This window comes from Schistocerca piceifrons, chromosome 8 (assembly GCF_021461385.2).
Source record: "Schistocerca piceifrons isolate TAMUIC-IGC-003096 chromosome 8, iqSchPice1.1, whole genome shotgun sequence".
NCBI lineage: Eukaryota > Metazoa > Arthropoda > Insecta > Orthoptera > Acrididae > Schistocerca > Schistocerca piceifrons.
The window spans coordinates 268,205,166-268,222,548 of NC_060145.1; the positions used below are offsets into that span (position 1 = coordinate 268,205,166).

The 17,383-nt window shown below is 45.9% G+C and overlaps 1 protein-coding gene across 1 annotated transcript in view; it reads left to right on the forward strand.

Annotated features, from left to right (window-relative positions):
• The first annotated feature begins 14,581 nt into the window (after positions 1-14,581).
• The window catches only part of LOC124712502 (carbohydrate sulfotransferase 11-like), a 237,398-nt gene continuing 234,596 nt past the window's right edge, over positions 14,582-17,383 (forward strand). The window contains exon 1 of the mRNA XM_047242801.1: positions 14,582-14,693. The gene's annotated coding sequence lies outside the window, so the exon portion shown is untranslated. The remainder of the gene's footprint in view (positions 14,694-17,383) is intronic.

Sequence of the window (17,383 nt, forward strand, 5' to 3'; positions counted from 1 at the left end):
TTTCCTGGGCGGCCCGCTGCTTCCATCGCTGGCCGTCTTCACACGCACGCTCCCTTACGTGGCCGAGAAATACACCGCTGGCCGCACTTCTCCGGGCGGCTCGCGGCTACCATCGCTGGCCGCCTTCGCGCGTGCGCGTTTGTCAGCACACAGCAATTGGCTACGCCAGGAAACATTGCGATTGGTTTTCCCTGGAAAACAGCGACCCCAGCCGACGGCTCCATTAACTAGCAAGCCTTATATAAACCCGGCCGCCGCCGCAAACGACACAAGCACTGAGCAGTTAAACACACTTGCCAACACCCTCATCCCCCCCCCCCCCCTATTTCATTCATGGCAGTACATCCCATTAGAGAACCCACCAACCTCCTTTTTGTCAACATAGAAGGCATCCACAGCCGCAAAGCCCTCCTCAACGACTGCCTCTGCAGAAACGACATAGACATCCTTGGACTAGCAGAGACCTGGACCAAACCTACTGACAATATGAGACTCAACCGCAACTACGACCACTACGCCAAACACCGACCTGACGGCAGAGGCGGCGTTGCTATATACACCAAGACTACCCTGGCCACCCAAGAGGTTCCACTCCCACCTCAATATCAACATCTAGAGGCAGTCATGATAGCCATACCCCGCCCCAGACGTAGACGCCTCATCATAGCCTGCCTATACAACCCACCAAACACTCCACTCCCAAGATCCTTCCCCCGCTACCTAACAACCTTCAAAGAATACTTCCTCCTAACTGACCTGAACGCAAGACATGAACTACTAGGAGACACAACACACAATCAAAATGGAACCGACCTACTTGACTTTCTCACCACTGAAAACGCGACAAGACTTCCCATCAATACCTTCACCTTCATAGGACACAACGGTTGCTCCCTCCCCGATCACATCCTATACAGCCCCTCCCTCTCTGATACCATCACCCAGTATTCAATAGGTGACACCCTTACCAGCCCCCACCTACCCATCCTCTTCAGCACCTCTGCCATCAACCCCCCTCCCCCAGCTCCCTCATCCCGGACGATAAAAATCTATAGCAAAGCTGACTGGGCAAAGTACAAAGAGACCATTAACAACAACCTACTAGCCCCACTAACCATTACCGACACCGACGACCTTAACCGCATCAACGACAGAATAACTGACACCATCAAGACAGCCATCGACACAGCCATCCCCACCAAAACCATCGACTCCTTCAAACCCCACCTTCCCCCTGAAATTCTCAGACTTATCCGAGAAAAAAGAAAACTCTACCGCGAAATCAACAAAGACAGAAACCCCGACCTTAAAACAATCTGGAACACGCTAAACAATGAGATTAAGCGACTCACCTCCGAACACCGACAAAAACAATGGGACGAAACCTGTTCCAAACTTGACTACAGACAAGGACGCAAATTTTGGAACAAATTCAAGACACTCACGGGACAAAACACTGACAGGACATTCAAACTAAAGGTAGACGACTCCCCCACCACCGACCCCACCCAAGTAGCAGAAGCCTTCAAAACCATCCTAGAAGACACCCACAAATTCCCACAGGACCCCCTATTTATCGAACCATTCCACCACACAGTCACCACAGAACTCCCCCTTCTACTCGTCTCCCCCACCGCCCCCACAGAAGAAGACATTAAACTGCAGAATGTAATTACCGAGAGCGAAATTAAGAAGGCCATCTTCTCTGGCAGAAACTCAGCTCCTGGCGAAAACGGGATACAGCGTCTACACCTCCGTAACTGCCCCCTCAACACCATCATCCCCCTCCTGTCCCTTCTATTCAACTTCTGCCTCTCCCACAATACCATCCCCACAGCGTGGAAATCCGCCAAAATCATCATGATCCCCAAGCCAGGCAAACCCAAATCTGATCCTAAATCCTACCGCCCCATATCCCTCCTCGACGTCCTCCGCAAGACCTTTGAAAGAATAATTACAGACAGACTCTCGCACTTTACTGACAAACTCCAACTCATTCCTCACCTCCAGTCTGGTTTCCGAAAACTCCATTCCACCAATGATCCCCTTCTCAGACTCACATCAGACATAACAAGACATCAGAATCTTGGACAGTGCACGCTCGCTGTCTTTCTGGACATCGAACGGGCATTCGACAAAATCTGGCATGACGGACTTCTATATAAGCTGCTTAAGACAGGCTTCCCACCGCAGACAGTACGACTAATCCAAACCCTATTAAACGACAGACGCTGCCAAATCCACGTCAACCAAACCACCTCGGCCCCCTTCCGCCCCGAAGCAGGAGTAGCTCAGGGTGGGATTATCTCCCCCCTGCTCTACTCCCTTTACACCATCGACATCCCCACCCCGACAAGAACTAACGAACAACTCCAATTATACGCAGACGACACAGCATACTGGAATTCTGGTCCCTCGACAAACACCATCAACAACCAGACAGCGACCTACCTGACAAAACTAGAAGACTGGATGCGACAATGGCGCATCAAACCCAACCCCACCAAAACCCAACTCATCCTATTCAAACACCGCAACATCCCCAAAAAGACAAACCAAAATCCCGACCACATCTCCCTCACGCTGTGGGGCACCCAGCTCCTCCCCTCTCCCAATGCAAAATACCTGGGCGTCCACCTCGACAAGTATCTCAACCTGAACAACCATATTAAGGAGACCCTCAGCAAAGTACGTCAACGACAACAACTCATACGACGTGTTCAAGGAAAATTTACGGGCTGCAGTGACAGGACAGCCGTAAACACCTACAAAACGTTCGTCCGCCCACTGTTTGAATATGCAGCAGCGCCTCTCGCCTGCATCTCCAAAACACAAGCTGAAAGAATCTTCCGCACCGAGAGACGAATACTACGCAGCATCCTTCGCCTCCCACCCTCCACCCCCAGACAAGAGGTCTTTGAGGAAGCTAAAGTCACCCCCGTTCAAACAAGGCTAGCCATCCTGAGAGCCCGCTATGGGAAAACCATCCTCACCTCCCGTCCTGACCTACACACAATATACACACACAGAACCAGACACAGAAACAAACCAAAACACAAATACACCTACCCACCAAGAACAATCATAAACAACACCCTCCACATCTTTCCTGACACAATACACCAACACGAACACGCAAGACAATTACACATACAGAATAACGACACTCCCACCCCCTCCCACCTCCAGGCACTGAACCCCGACCGCCCGCCACCATAAACTCGACCTAACCGATTGCAACAAAACGTTCAAGTGCAACAAAATGGCACATAAATCCGCCTCCACTGTCACCCCTTTCTCCATTTCTAATTCTATTTCTACCTCCTTTGCTTGAAAATTTGTAAATAGTTCTTAAGATAACAAAACATTTATATATGATCAAACCATATTTTAAGAAAATTGTAATTAGTATGTAATTTAGCAATAAGTACAAAATAAATAAAGAAAACCAAAATGTAATACCCTCATCTCTGGCCCCAATAGAGCAACAAGCTCTCCAGCGGCCCATCCGCCTCCCTTCAGGAGCGGAAATGAATAGTTTTTTTTAAAAAAAAAAAAAAAAAAAAAAAAAAAAAAAAAAAAAAAAAAAAAAGCAAACGACAGTTCTCATCGGGAAGTGCAGTACGCCGTGTTCCAGCTGCTTGTGGATGACTCCCCGCACCATTCGAGGTTACCTGTCTGCTCGGCGGAAATCTAGCGACTTCACTTGGAGAGACTGAACTTGGGAATAATTACGGGACGTGCAGCCCACTATGCCCATTTGGACATTGGTATAACCAAACTTTAATTATGCATTACTTCTGAGTGTGAGCCTGGGTAGACGCTTGGCTAACATAATTGTTAAAAAGTGATTTGTGATTTAATAAACCAGACTGACGAGGTTATTGTGTTATTCCTGGTTATAACACCTTCCTCACTAAGGTATGCTGCAAAGCGTCAATACTATAGACATCTGGTGACTGTGGCGGCCAGGAGAGAAACGACAACTCATCCTTGTGCTTACAAAACCAGTCCCAGATGATGCGAGATGAGTGAATAGGGGCCCTGTCACTTTGTAATGCAGCATTGCCGTTGGGCAACAAACATTGTAGCATAGGGTAGACCTGATCAGCCTAAATGGTCACATAATCCTTTGGCAGTAACTGCAAGTACCCATGGGGTCTATGGAATACCACAATATAGTTGCCCAAATCATCACTGAACCCCCGCCATGTTTCACACTTGCAATGTAAACTTGCCCAGAAGTTGGAAACAGTGGGAAACAGCTCATTACACCGAATGACATTCTTGTAGTCCCATTCAACCCACGTTTTACGGCTTCAGTCCCACATTTTCCTATTACGGGCGTTTGCATCATTGAGGTGTGGTTTTAGAATTCCAGTTCGTCGTGCAATTTCCAGCGTGTGGAACTCAATTTTGTTTTGGGTGCTGACAACAGTCGCGAGTGCGGCATTCGGCTCTGCAGTTACTTCTGCAGCTATCGCCCTGTTATTTTTTTCATACTCCTCTTCAATGACCACCCGTCACGGACACTCAACACACACATTCCTCCGCGTCGTGACATAGCGTATGATGGTTTTCCGCTTTCCCTGTGTGCGGTATAAATCTTCGATACGCTATCTTTTGAAACTCGAAAGACTTCGACCACTTGGTTACGGAATCACCTAACACAAGAACACCGACAGTTGCACAGGTGCCGTTCGTTGTCAAATACAGCAGCACAACCTGACATCTTGTCTAGCATCTGCATTTACGTTCAAGCATGCAGTTCTCGCGGTGTTTTAACATTTTTGTCCAATCCTTGTAGCATATAATTTTCATATTTTTATTTGTTGTTCCTTTGTAGTCGATCGTCCAAAGCCTATGACCCACCAATATTCACTTATTTGTTTGTAGCGAGGAGGTGCGGATCTGGAGTTGGGTTCTGGTGCATTCACATTCTTCCATTCCTACTCCTCTCCCCTCCTCCTCCCTCCCCCACGCTAGTAATTTTCAAAGACCAGTCACCGTTTCAACGTACCGCGCACGCCTAGGATTTTATTAATAAGAATAACAGGTATAACATTTTTTAGCATAACAGTTACAATTTGTTTACATTAGTGCTCAGTATACTGCTTTGCCTTAATTTATAAGAAACTCCAGTTTAAAAAAAATACAATTTTTAAAAGCAGTTTTTTTCTACGTTCATGTGCCATGTAGTTATTGTAGGAACTACACTGCGCAATAAAATGAAAGGATCACTTTTTCGAAACATCGCAGTTGTCTCTCACTGCAACGCGTAAGTTCGACGTTTGGCTCAAGGTTGCCTTCAATCTTCCTCTGAATGGCGCAAAAGTGTAGCGCCCTGCCACGTCAGCTTCGGGCTTGGCGACGCTTCAAACAGCGAGTTGTCGACACAGGCGAAAGAAAGGCCACAACTCGGGAGTTCATGTCAGCTGTAGGCTGCTGCTTTGGAGGCCATAACCGCGATACCCAGCGTTGAAGTCACGCGGTTTTTCTTTTGTGTGGCCCAGAAAAACATTTCAGTTACACCGCCGCTCTGAATCGACACGAAAAGTCCTTAGGGCTGAGATAAAGGGCGTCAATGAAGTCAGTTCTTATATTGGGCTGTCAATTCCCACAAATTTCGCGGTCGGAAACGACAGTTCGCAGTGCGATGAGCAAAAGGACGCCGTACTTGACAACGTCATACACTGCTGCCACCACTTAGGCGTTTCAACCCTACGCTAAGTGCGACACGGGGCTGCAACACCACTGAGTGTGAGCTGAGTCCTTTGGAGTTCGGGGTGACCGCAATTTTTGCTTTGATATACAGGGTGGAACCACTAGAGACCGTTGAAAACCATTAGACGAAATCTGAACGTTATCCAAAGCAGCAGAGGGTGTTTACGTGTTTCTATCCCTCCTGTGGCGTGATCGGGAGGGGGCCAGGGAGGGTCAACATTAACAAGTACATGAATAAAGCGGCTAAACACCCTCGGTTTCACACACTCACCTTTGTCGAGTATGTTAAAAATATACCTGTCAGAGCTCGGTTTCGACACCCGTCGAACGGTTTGTCTAACCCTCATGTGCTACAGCAGCCGCGAGGTTGAATTAGTGTCAAAGTTTCGGACAGGTATATATTTTTATTTTTAACGTGCTCAACGACGGTGGGTAGGTGATTGTTGCCGAATTGGGATCATTTGCCGTGTCATTCACTCATATGTTAACGTTGCAACCCCCGCCCTCCCCCATAAACCTGCCACAGGAGAACTCGAAACAGGACAGCTGAACAAACAAACATCCTTTGCTGCTTCGGATCACAAATTTCGTCGAATGGTTTCGGGCAGTCCATAGTGGTTCCATCCTGTGTATCAGAGCAAAAATTGCGGTCACACTGCACTCCAAAGGGGTCAGATCACGTTTAATTAGGCTGCAGCCCACGATGCACTTAGTGTGGAGTTGAAAACGCCCAGGGGTTGGCAGCAGTGTCGGACGTTGTCAAGAACCTGTTGCTCATGGCACTACGAATTGTCGTTTCCGACCGTGAAATGTGTGGGAATCCGTGCCCCTAGGGAATCACTGGTTTCATTGACGCCCTTTTTCCCACGACTTAAGGCCTTTTCATTTCGATTCTGAGCGGTGGTGTGTCTGAAATGTTTTCCTGGGCCACCCATAAGACAGCCGCGTGATTTCAACGCCGGGTGTCGCGGTTATGACCTACATGGAAGAGGCGTCAAAAGGTGGTGTGAAATGTGGGTAGGAGGGGAGTGTGCTTACCCACCAACCCATCGTGTGACACGTCCACAATGGCGTTAGGCAGAATTTTGGCGAAATTTGGCGCCAATGTGACATCATTAACGCACATTACAGCTCACATGAACTTCTCAGCTGTGGCCTTTTTTCGCACATGACGACACCTTGCTATCTGAAGCGTCGTCGAGCCCATGGATGACGTTCCAGGACGCCACGCTTCTGTAAAATTACAGAGGTGAGTTGTAGACAACTTTGAGTCGAATTTCAAACTTGTGTGTCGCAATGGCAGGCAATTACGGGGTTAAAATAAAAAGCTGATTCTTTAACTGTGTTCTGCAGTGTATAACAGCAACAAACTCGCATAACTTTTGCAACGCCATAATTTACACGACGTAATATCGAAATGAGACCCTCTGTTATCAGTATTTCGCTTACCGCTGCGGTTATGAACACCAGTCTGCAGAATATGACTATGTAAACTTGTAAATGCTGTTTCTTTCAGTCGTTTCCACTTTGCTTCCACCGAGCGAGGTGGCGCAATGTTTAGCACACTGGACTCGCATTCTGGAGGACGACGGTTCAAGCCCGCGTCCGGCTATCCAGATTTTTAATTTAATAAAATTGCAGCCAAATAGCCAATACAGTTACTTTGCTTAACATTTTACATTTACATTTTACATTTTTGCATATTCATTTATCGATTTCACTCTTTTACTGCACAGTTCTATGTGATATCGTTCACATACACATGTTGTGGTTGGGTCGTGATAAGTTTTGTTTTTGCAGATTAGATGATGAAAGCCTTGAATAGAAAGTCTAGTTACATGTCGCTGTTCGAAGTTTGGTGCTATCCATGAGCGGTTCGTCATTGCTTCGATGCCATAGAACTCCGGCCATATTTTTTCTCGCTTGTCCTCCATGATCTTCAGTTGCTTTCTGGAAGCCCTAGTGGGTGGCATCATATATCGAAGTCTGATGTCTTCCAGATTTAGGTTTTCCGTGATTTCCCTAAATCGCTTCAGGCAAATGCCGGGATGGTTCCTTTCAAAGCGCACGGCCGCTTTCTTTCTCCATCCTTTCCTTAGCTGAGCTTGTGCTCTGTCTTTAATGACTTCTTTGTCGACAGGGCGTTAAACACTAGTCTCCTCTTCCTCCTACATCGCTTCCAGAAAATCAGTCTTTTTTTCCCCGTATTGCACGGTCTTTCCCTTTCTGTCCTGTTTCGCTTAACTTCCACTGTTTTACCGGTTCCAGCAGTGAACTACAGACTGCGTCGGACTTTTTGTTGGTAGCAGGTATTGGCAGACTGAATGGGCGCCTCTTCCTGGTCGAGTGTTCTCTGCAGCCGATCAGGACTCAAGTGCATCGAAACAGACTAGCGCCCAACCCAAAAACTGGAAAGTATCCTGTGTTAAACATAACTTGTAGTTCTTAGAATTCCTCTCCATTTTCGAGACTCTTAGTTTTCATGCTACTTTATTTTCCGAATGTTAGCCGAGAAATTTGGAAACAGGTGTACACTACATGATCAAAGTACCCACACACTTACAAGTGGACATTAGCATGGGGGAAGCCAACCTTTCACCTCTATGATCTACTGAGCTGTGGTCTTTTGCCTCAAATGACGACACCTTGCTACTTGAAGCGTCTCTGAGCCCAAGGGTGACGTTCCAGAGCCCCACGCTTTTGCATCATTACAGAGGTGAGTTACACATAACTTTGAGCCAAAATTCAAACTTACGTGTCGCAATAGCAGGCAGTTATGAGGTCTTGAAAACTGATCCTTTAACTGTGTTGCGCAGTGTATGACAGCAACAAACTCTCACAACTTTTGCAACGTCATACACGACCTAAAATCAAAATGAGCACCGGAACTCTGATGATGTCTGAGTATCTGTGGAGGACAGTCAGCTCTTTCTTCTCCAAGAGCCAAAAAAGGGGAAAGTAGCCGCGCGGTCTGAGGCGTCTTGTCACGGTCCGCATGGGTCCCCCCGTCGCAGGTTCGAGTCCTCCCTCGGGCATGGGTGTGTGTGTCGTCCTTACCGTAAGTTAGTTTAAGTTAGATTAAGTAGTGTGTAAGCCTAGGGACCGATGACCTCAACAGTTTGGTCCCATAAGGCCTTACCACAAATTTCCAGGCAATGTAGTGTTGTCGGACGCTGTGATGTGGAGCTAAGACGTTCCAACTGATCCCAAAGGTGTTCCATTGGGTTCAGGTCGAGGCACTGGGCAGGTCAGTCCATTTAAGGAATTATGTTCTGTCAACCATTGCCTTACAGATGCTGCTACATGACATGGTCGACCATCATGTGATAGAATCATTGTCTCTGAATTGTTCCTCTACTGTACTCTATACAAAATGCAGTAAAATTTAGATTCCACAATAAGAAGACTACACCCCAAAACACGAAAAACGTCACCATACCGTAATACCTCCTCCTCTGTCCATCACTGATGGCACTCCGCACGAAGACAGGGAACGTGCTCCAGGAATCCGCCAAACCCAAACCCTTCCATCGGACTGCCACATGGCATAGTGTGACTCAGCACTCCAAATCACTCGTTTCCAGTAATCCACTGCCCTCTGGCGTCACTCTTACACCACCTCTAGCGTCCCTTAGCCCTGGCTATGTAAATATGAGGCGCTACTCGACTGTTGTACTCCATTCTCCTTAAATCGCTACATACAGTCATTGTGCTAACTGGACTGCTGGTACCACTCTGGAACCCGCGAGTGATACGTTCCGCCGACTTCATGCGATTTTTTACAAATACCTTCCGCAACGCTCGACAGTAACTCTCTGTCAGTACGTGAGATCTTCCTGGTCATGGTTTAGTCGTGGTTTCCCCTTCCCGTTTACACTCTACAATGACAACACCAACATACGATTGGGCAGCTTTAGAAAGGCTGAAATGTCGCTGCTGGATTTTTTACTCAGGTGACATCCAATGACAAGTCCACGTGCAAAGTCGCTGAGCTCTCCTCACCGACCCTAACTGGTGCTGTTGCTTCTCTACTGACAACAGAATACTCACCTCCACCTTTTAAACTGGTAGGTTCGTCTCAGTTACAGCTCGAAGCGTAGAAGGAAATGATGAAAAGGTATGAATTAAAAATAAATAAAGATAAGAGTGAAGTAACGATATTTGGAAGAGAAAGGGATCAATGGATATATTACCTTGAATGGATAACCCCTCAAAGTGGTAGAAAGTTTAACTTATTTAGGGAGTGAAATATCTAGGGATGGAAGAATAACCAACGAAATTAATAGGAGGTTACAGATGGGAGGCAATTTCTACCCAAACAATAAAACACCTGATTTGGAATAACGAAGTTTCAGAAAAAGCAGAACTCCTTATGTATAAGAATTATTAATTCCCTATTGTCACCTATGGTGGAGAAACATGGACAATGACAGAAAGGGACTGGAGCAGACTGCAAGCAGGGGAAATGAAATTTCTCAGAGCAGTTAATGGAAAAACAAAAATGGACAGAGTAAGGAATGTAGAGATTAGAAAGGACTTTAAACAAGAAAGTATGAGAGAAGAAACCGAAAAAAAGAGATTAAGATGGTGTGGGCATGTTAAGAGGACGCATGGGCAGAAGAACTAAAGATGGATGGAAAAAGACCTAGAGGGCGCCCAAGAACACGATGGAAAATGGGAGTGAGAATATCTGTGGAAAGGAGAGGTGTGACCTGTCAGCAAGTGGAGGAAGGAAAGTGGTGGGAGGACCGAGCCAAATGGAAGGGACTCGTCAGTACCGAGACCCGGCAGTACCTCGAGTGGGATCCGGATATAGATAGGTTCGCCTCTAGTCACATTTAGTGGGCCTTTACGCAATACGCAGAAATGTCCGAATAGTTTTGATCAGATTGTTAAAAAATGGTTCAAATGGCTCTAAGCAATATGGGACTTAACGTCTGAGGTCATCAGTCCCCTAGACTTAGAACTACTTAAACATAACTAACCTAAGGACATCACACACATCCATGCCCGAGGCAGGATTCGAACCCGCTGCAAACGTAGAAGCAGCGCGGTTCCGGACTAAAGCGCCTAGAACCGCTCGGCCACAGCGGCCGGCGATCAGATTGTGTATGTAAAAATACAGGGTGAGGAAACTATAAGTGGCCTGGAAGAGTGGATACGATTGGACGTCAATATATGCACATAACGACACCCCGTGAAGCACACACCACGTGTACGCCCGCCACGTAATCCGCACTGGTTCAGATCGTAGTGCGGGTTGTGTCAGTGTGAGTGGAAGAGTGCGAAGGGCACGGTGGTACTCTAGAAGGAGCAGCGGGTTTTCGTTATGAAAAGTTACGTGACAACGAAGTCGTGGAAGTCGTGTGGTCAGTTGTTGGCCGAGAAGTTTAATGTCAGCAAGAATGCCATGCAACGCTTAGTACGAAAATGCCATCTGACTGGATCTGCTTTAAACAAGTTAAAAAACATTCCGAAACGTGCGCGCACACCAGAAAATGTGACTGCAATTCACAAGAAAATGCTTCAGAGTCCTACCAAATAAACCCGACGCCTTGTCGCAAGAGACCGACATTTTCTGTCGCTCATGCAGACGAATACTCCGCCTGGAGCTAGACATGCATCTCTACCGAGTGTCTGTCGTTCACGCATTCAAACGAGCAGACGCTGCTCAGCGCCTCCATTTTGTGAGAGGCTGTTCACTCCTCATAACAGTGAATGGCTTGGACACGGATCTGTTCTTTATATCTGATGAAGTCTGGTTTCATCTGAGTGGCTATGTCAACTCACACAATCGCAGGTTCTGAACAGCGGAGAATCCGCATAACTTCCGTGGAACACCATTGCATGATCAGATGGTTGGGGTTTAGTATGCAGTGCCTGCACGCCTCATTGTTGGTCCCATCTTCCTTCTTCAGACGCAGACTTCGATACGTTACATTGCAACACTTTGAAACCATTTGTGGCAGCATTAACGGAGAGGAAAAACCAACAGGATGGAACAACAGGCCATAGAGCCGGCCGAATCTTGGAGCACATTTACACAATCTTGATGCCTGACATAGTTGTTAGCAGGAGTCAATCTGGTCGCGGCCATAGCTGGCCACCCAGGTCACCTGATCTGTCAGAGTGCCTTTACTTTGTGTGGGGAGCCCTCAAGTCTAATGTGTATCGTAACAACCCTCATAGTCTTCAAGAAGTGCAGCAGAACATTTCGGATGAGACTGCAACAATTCTAGCTGTTCAGCTTCGATCCTCCTTCAGCAACTAGCTGACCAAGGTCCAAAAGTGCCAGAAAAGAATGGTGGTCATTTTTTCATAATGCGGGGCTACAGTCATAATATAATTGTTTAAAGCCAGTACCGCCATTAGACTGTTGTTTACTTACAGTGTTACATTTACACTTACACAATCACGATTTCGGCTTCAAAGTGCTTATACCAAGTGTTTTAAGTGTTATAAATTGCCTAAGATGGCATACTGTCGTATTAAAATACACTATTAGACACATTGTCTAAGATTCGATATTTCTGGCAGAGCCTACTGCTTTATTTCATTACTGAGTACACCAGCTTGTCTAAGAGTCAACTGTGTATTTTAATACGACAGTATGTCATCTTAGGCACACTTCAAACACTTGATAATGGCACTTTGAAGTCGATATCAAGATTGTGTAAGTGTAAATGTAACATTGTAAATAAACAACAGTCTAATGGCGGTACTGACTTTAAAGAATGGTAGTCACTTTCAACATCTCCTATAGTCGGGTTAGTACTGTATTTCCTTTCCTCTGCTGTGTTTCTTTGTACCCCGAAACGCTGTTCTACGAGCCACTCTTATTTGTCCCACCCCGTATAACACTTTTAGTAACATTTAAAGGGGAGAGAGGGGAGTGTTCGTAACCTTCACCCCCCCCCCCCTCCCCCTCAACGAACCCCGCCGGATCCACATCTGGTTGCAAGGAGCCTGCTAAGCTACACGGCACGCAATGAATGTGTTGAAGCAGGAGAAGAGTTTAAAACCCCACGTTCAGCTATAGCCGCGTGTGCTGGATGCAGGCACGGTAGCCAGCGGCTCAGGATTAAACCTGGATGTGACTCGGCCGCCGTGACTTAGATGCGGAAGGAGGGGACCTTCTCGGTATGCAGGTGGTGTGCGGTGAGTCGGCGCACGCCTCGCCAACAAACAGTGGGCGCAGCCAGCGCTAAGCTATGTCTGCTGGCACCGTGCCCGCCGTACACTGTAGTGGTGTGAAAGCAACAAACAGGGCGGCTGTGCAGAGAGGCGCGGAGCGTACTTCGCGGCGTGGACAGTATGCTGTTTCTCTCCGTCGCACGCCACACGCTCCAACGTTGCCTACCCTGGCAATAGGCAACGCAGGGGTAATCGTCACTTTCGACCAGCGTTTCTACTTTTGACTCTCCTTGGAACAACGTGTATTCTTGGAAAATTTTCAGAGACTTGTTAATGTGATAGTTGTTCAAAAAAATGGTTCAAATGGCTCTGAGCACTATGGGACTTAACATCTGAGGTCATCAGTTCCCTAGAACTTAGAACTACTGAAACCTAACTAACCTAAGGACATCACACACATCCATGCCCGACGCAGGATTCGAACCTGCGACCGTAGCGGTCGCGCGGTTCCAGACTGAAGCGCCTAGAACCGCTCGGCCACATCGGCCGGCTATGATAGTTGTCGTGTTTGCTTTATTACACCAGTAATGAACACTACAGCCCTAAGTAGCTTCAAAATAACCGAAATTAACAATAAAAAGATTTTGTTCATAGCTGAAGTTCAGCAGCTGCAGAATATTTCAACAAAGATAAAAGGTCAGCCGTAAGCTGTACAAGAAAACTTTACCGGCAGGCTGTTCCAGCTCGTCGGCTCCCTTGTGAGCCGCGGAAAGCTCCCTGCTCCAGGGAGCCGCGTCGCTCGCTGTGACCAGTCAAGTAGGCCGGCACGTGGCACCGCTGGCTGAGGCAGGCGGCAAGGCAAGCGTTTTGATGTGCCAGCTGCGTCTTACAAGATCGACAGCCTCATACTCTTAGCTGCTAAGACGAGGTGACATGCTACACCAGGAAATACGATGTTCAGGAAATAAATAAAGACTGCAAGCCCAGCATGTGCGGTGCTTTCGTCAAGCGCTAGCGAAAATGCAACAAAGCTCTGCGCCTTTTTCGTGAGCTGTGTCTCTAAATCCACTACCATGTCCAGGATTCGATGAGACATTGTTTGCTTTACCTGCACCTCCCTTGAAAACAAACATTCTACAACTGCTGTCATTCACGATTTTACGAGTGGTCCCGCCGAAAACGGCTTGCCACTTGTCGCAATGATGTGAGCGACCCTGTAGCTTGCTTGAATTGCAGATTCAGTAGTGTTTTCTCCGCTCTCGTTCACCTGAAAATTATAAACGCATTACAGAACACGAATTATGTTGCTTGTTTTGATACCCTCCGTATTACGAAACCGTTTTTAAACTTACGTCTCCTGGTATGTCGTTCTTAAGCCTGGCTACCAGTTCTCTGCGTGCAACGCCTTCTAACTGATCGTAGTGCGCTGCGTGAAGACGTGTATAATGTCGTTGTATATTGTACCTCTTCGCAGAATTAAATACTTTATAACATACAAGACACTGCGGACGACCATCCCTCACAGTGAATAGAAAGGTATGCTCCAATAGAGGTAGAGGGCTCCCGCGGTTAGTCATAGCTGTCATTGAACACGGATTATTGCGTCAGTTGCGGCTGCATGCGGCCAGGGGGCAGTGAGTACGCTTTCCCCCTCCACGCCGGCTCCGAGCTGCCGCAGTGAGCGCTCCGGAGCGCTCCGGCTCCATGGAGCTCGGTTGGAACAGCCTGCTTTACGGGTTTCGACAGTTTAAACTGACATCTTGAATCTGACTGCAGTGTCCTTTGGTACATTATGTTGGTTGACTATCGTGAAGTGTTAAAGAAGATTAAACGGGGTAAGAAGTTTATTTTCCTTCTCGCGCCTATAGCACGGATTTTAGGCTTAATTTCACGCGCGCGTATCGTAAGTATACAGTGAGTTATATGTAATCACCAGTTTTTTTATTCAGTACTCTTTCAATTTATTTATATCTGCCTGAATAGTTTCTAGGGTCCTTTGTTTACGTTTTAGTCACTATTTAAATCAGCATGTACGATTTCTGTTTTTACCATGGGTGAGAAGTGTGCGACATGGCGTAGGATCGTTAGATCCGGGGTATGGTGTGATGGGTGCTGTAGTTTCTTTCATTGGGGCGAATGTAGTGGCGTGGGAAATGGGGACATAAATGAGGCTCATCAGTGGTATTGTAGGATCTGCAGTAGAGATAGGAAAATACTGGAACAGGAAGGGAAAATTGCAGCTCTTCAAGCTGACCTAGACAAGGCAAGGGAGGATCTGGACAGGTTAAAGAGGGAGAAGGGTGAATAGAGGTGTGAAGTGGCAACACGTATTAGGGGGAACAGGCAAAGGAGAGCATCAGACAGCTTTGTCATAAATATTGAAAATAGATTTGACCTGTTGCCTCAGTCAGAATCTGATGGGCCTCTTGTAGCTAAAGCTGTAGAAAGGGCACAACAAGCTTTCAAGGACTTGAAAAAGGTAGGGAAATTTGTAAAGAGAAAGAAAGTTCTGTTGTTAGGTAGTTCCCATGGTAGAGGTGTTGGCCAACTACCGCAGGAAAACCTAGGTCCAGAGTGCCAGGTCACAAACTTTTTCAAGCCTAGTGCAGATCTGGGTCAGATAACAGAGGATGTAGGTGCTTTATGCAAGGATTTCACAAAGGAGGATACCGTGGTTATAGTGGGTGGTCCGGGAAATAGCATTGACAGAGACTCTGAATATTCCATAGAGAGTGACCTGGTGAAGATAGCATCAGCAACGAAGCGTACGAGTGTGGGATTTGTGTCAGTGTTGAGACGCCATGATCGGCCTCATTTGAAATCTTCCGTAGGGAGGGTGAACTTGGAGTTGGAGTGGCTGCTTAGGACGGATATAGGGTCCCATATTGGTTTGATTCCTGTGGATGCTATCGATAGGCGGGACTACACTAGGCATGGCCTTCACCTCAATAGGAAAGGGAAGGGAAAACTGTCTGGGTTGATTGCAGAAAACTTAAGGGGGGACACTGGCACAAGTGGTAAAATACCAGTGGTCACAGGTGTCAGAGGGATGCCTTTTTTAGGATAGGGAAGGGGGAAAGAAAACGAGTTTTAAGAGAGATTGGCAGACACACTCAGTTTTAGAAAACAGATGAACAAGAGTCAGATTTTACCATACAGCCTCCATTTAAACAGTGTTTAACAGAAAGTAATCAGAAACTGCCAGTTCATCTTCGCCAAAGCAGTTACAATCCCATTAGTATGCAGTATCAGTTATCTTTATTACAACAGAACATTCCGGGACTTAGAAATAAAGTTGATGAACTACTCATTTGTATCGACCAACTGAATTCATCTGACCAAATTGACATAATCTGCCTCTCTGAACATCAAGTGACCACTGATATAGATATGTTAGACATTTCAGGATTTAAGCTAGCTTCCTACTTCTGCCACATTTATCAAAAACTGCCATAAATTCAAGAACATTGACATTAATAAACTCTGTTTAGAGCAGCATCTAGAAGCATGTGCAACAGAAGTAGAGTTCCATAACAGATCCTATATAATAATAACTATTTACCGAGCACCTGCAGGAAATTATAATCTATTCTTAGATCATCTAGAAGCTCTTTTGGGTTATTTAACAGGAAGAAACAAAGAAATTTTGATTGCTGGTGACTTTAATACAGATTTTCTAATGCAATCTTCCAGTAAACATTCACTGCAGTTAGTAATGTTGTCTTTCAATCTAACTCACACTGTAAACTTTCCAACTAGGATCACTAAATCCTCAAGGACAGCCACTGATAATATTTTTATAGACAAATCAAAGGAACAAAATCATATCATAAAACCTGTTATAAATGGACTATCAGATCATGACATGCTGCTCCTTGTTTTAAATGTAAATTCTAAGCAGATTATCAAGACTGCTAAATCTGAGTACAGGAGAGTAGTCGATCAACCAAAAATTGAGTGTTTTAGAAAACTGCTCAAAGATATGAACTGGAAAGATGTTTATAGTGCTCATGACATGAATGAAAAATATAACACATTCATGAACAATGTCAGTACTATGTTTGAGAACTGTTTTCCTGTAAAAGTTACTCAAATTAAACAGAAGTCTATAATAAAACCATGGATTACACAAGGAATAAAGATTTCCTGTAAGGCAAAGAGGAAAATGTATCTGTCGACCAAGAATAGCTCCAATGCTGATGATTTAGCTAAATACAAGGAATACTGTAAAACATTAAAAAAAGTAATTCAGACGTCTAAACAAATCCACTACGAGAAGAAGATAGCAATGTCAGGAAACAAAATAAAAACAATATGGGATATAGTGAAAGAGCAGACTGGTAGAACCAGAAAGGAACAGGAGCAAATAGCACTAAGAGTAGATGACACATTAGTAACTGATGGGCATAGTGTGGCAAATCTATTTAACAAGTACTTCATATCTGTTACTAATAGAATGGGACTTTCAGGATCAGTAAATAATGACCCTGAATATCTGAAACTAGCCTTCACAAATAGCTTCAAG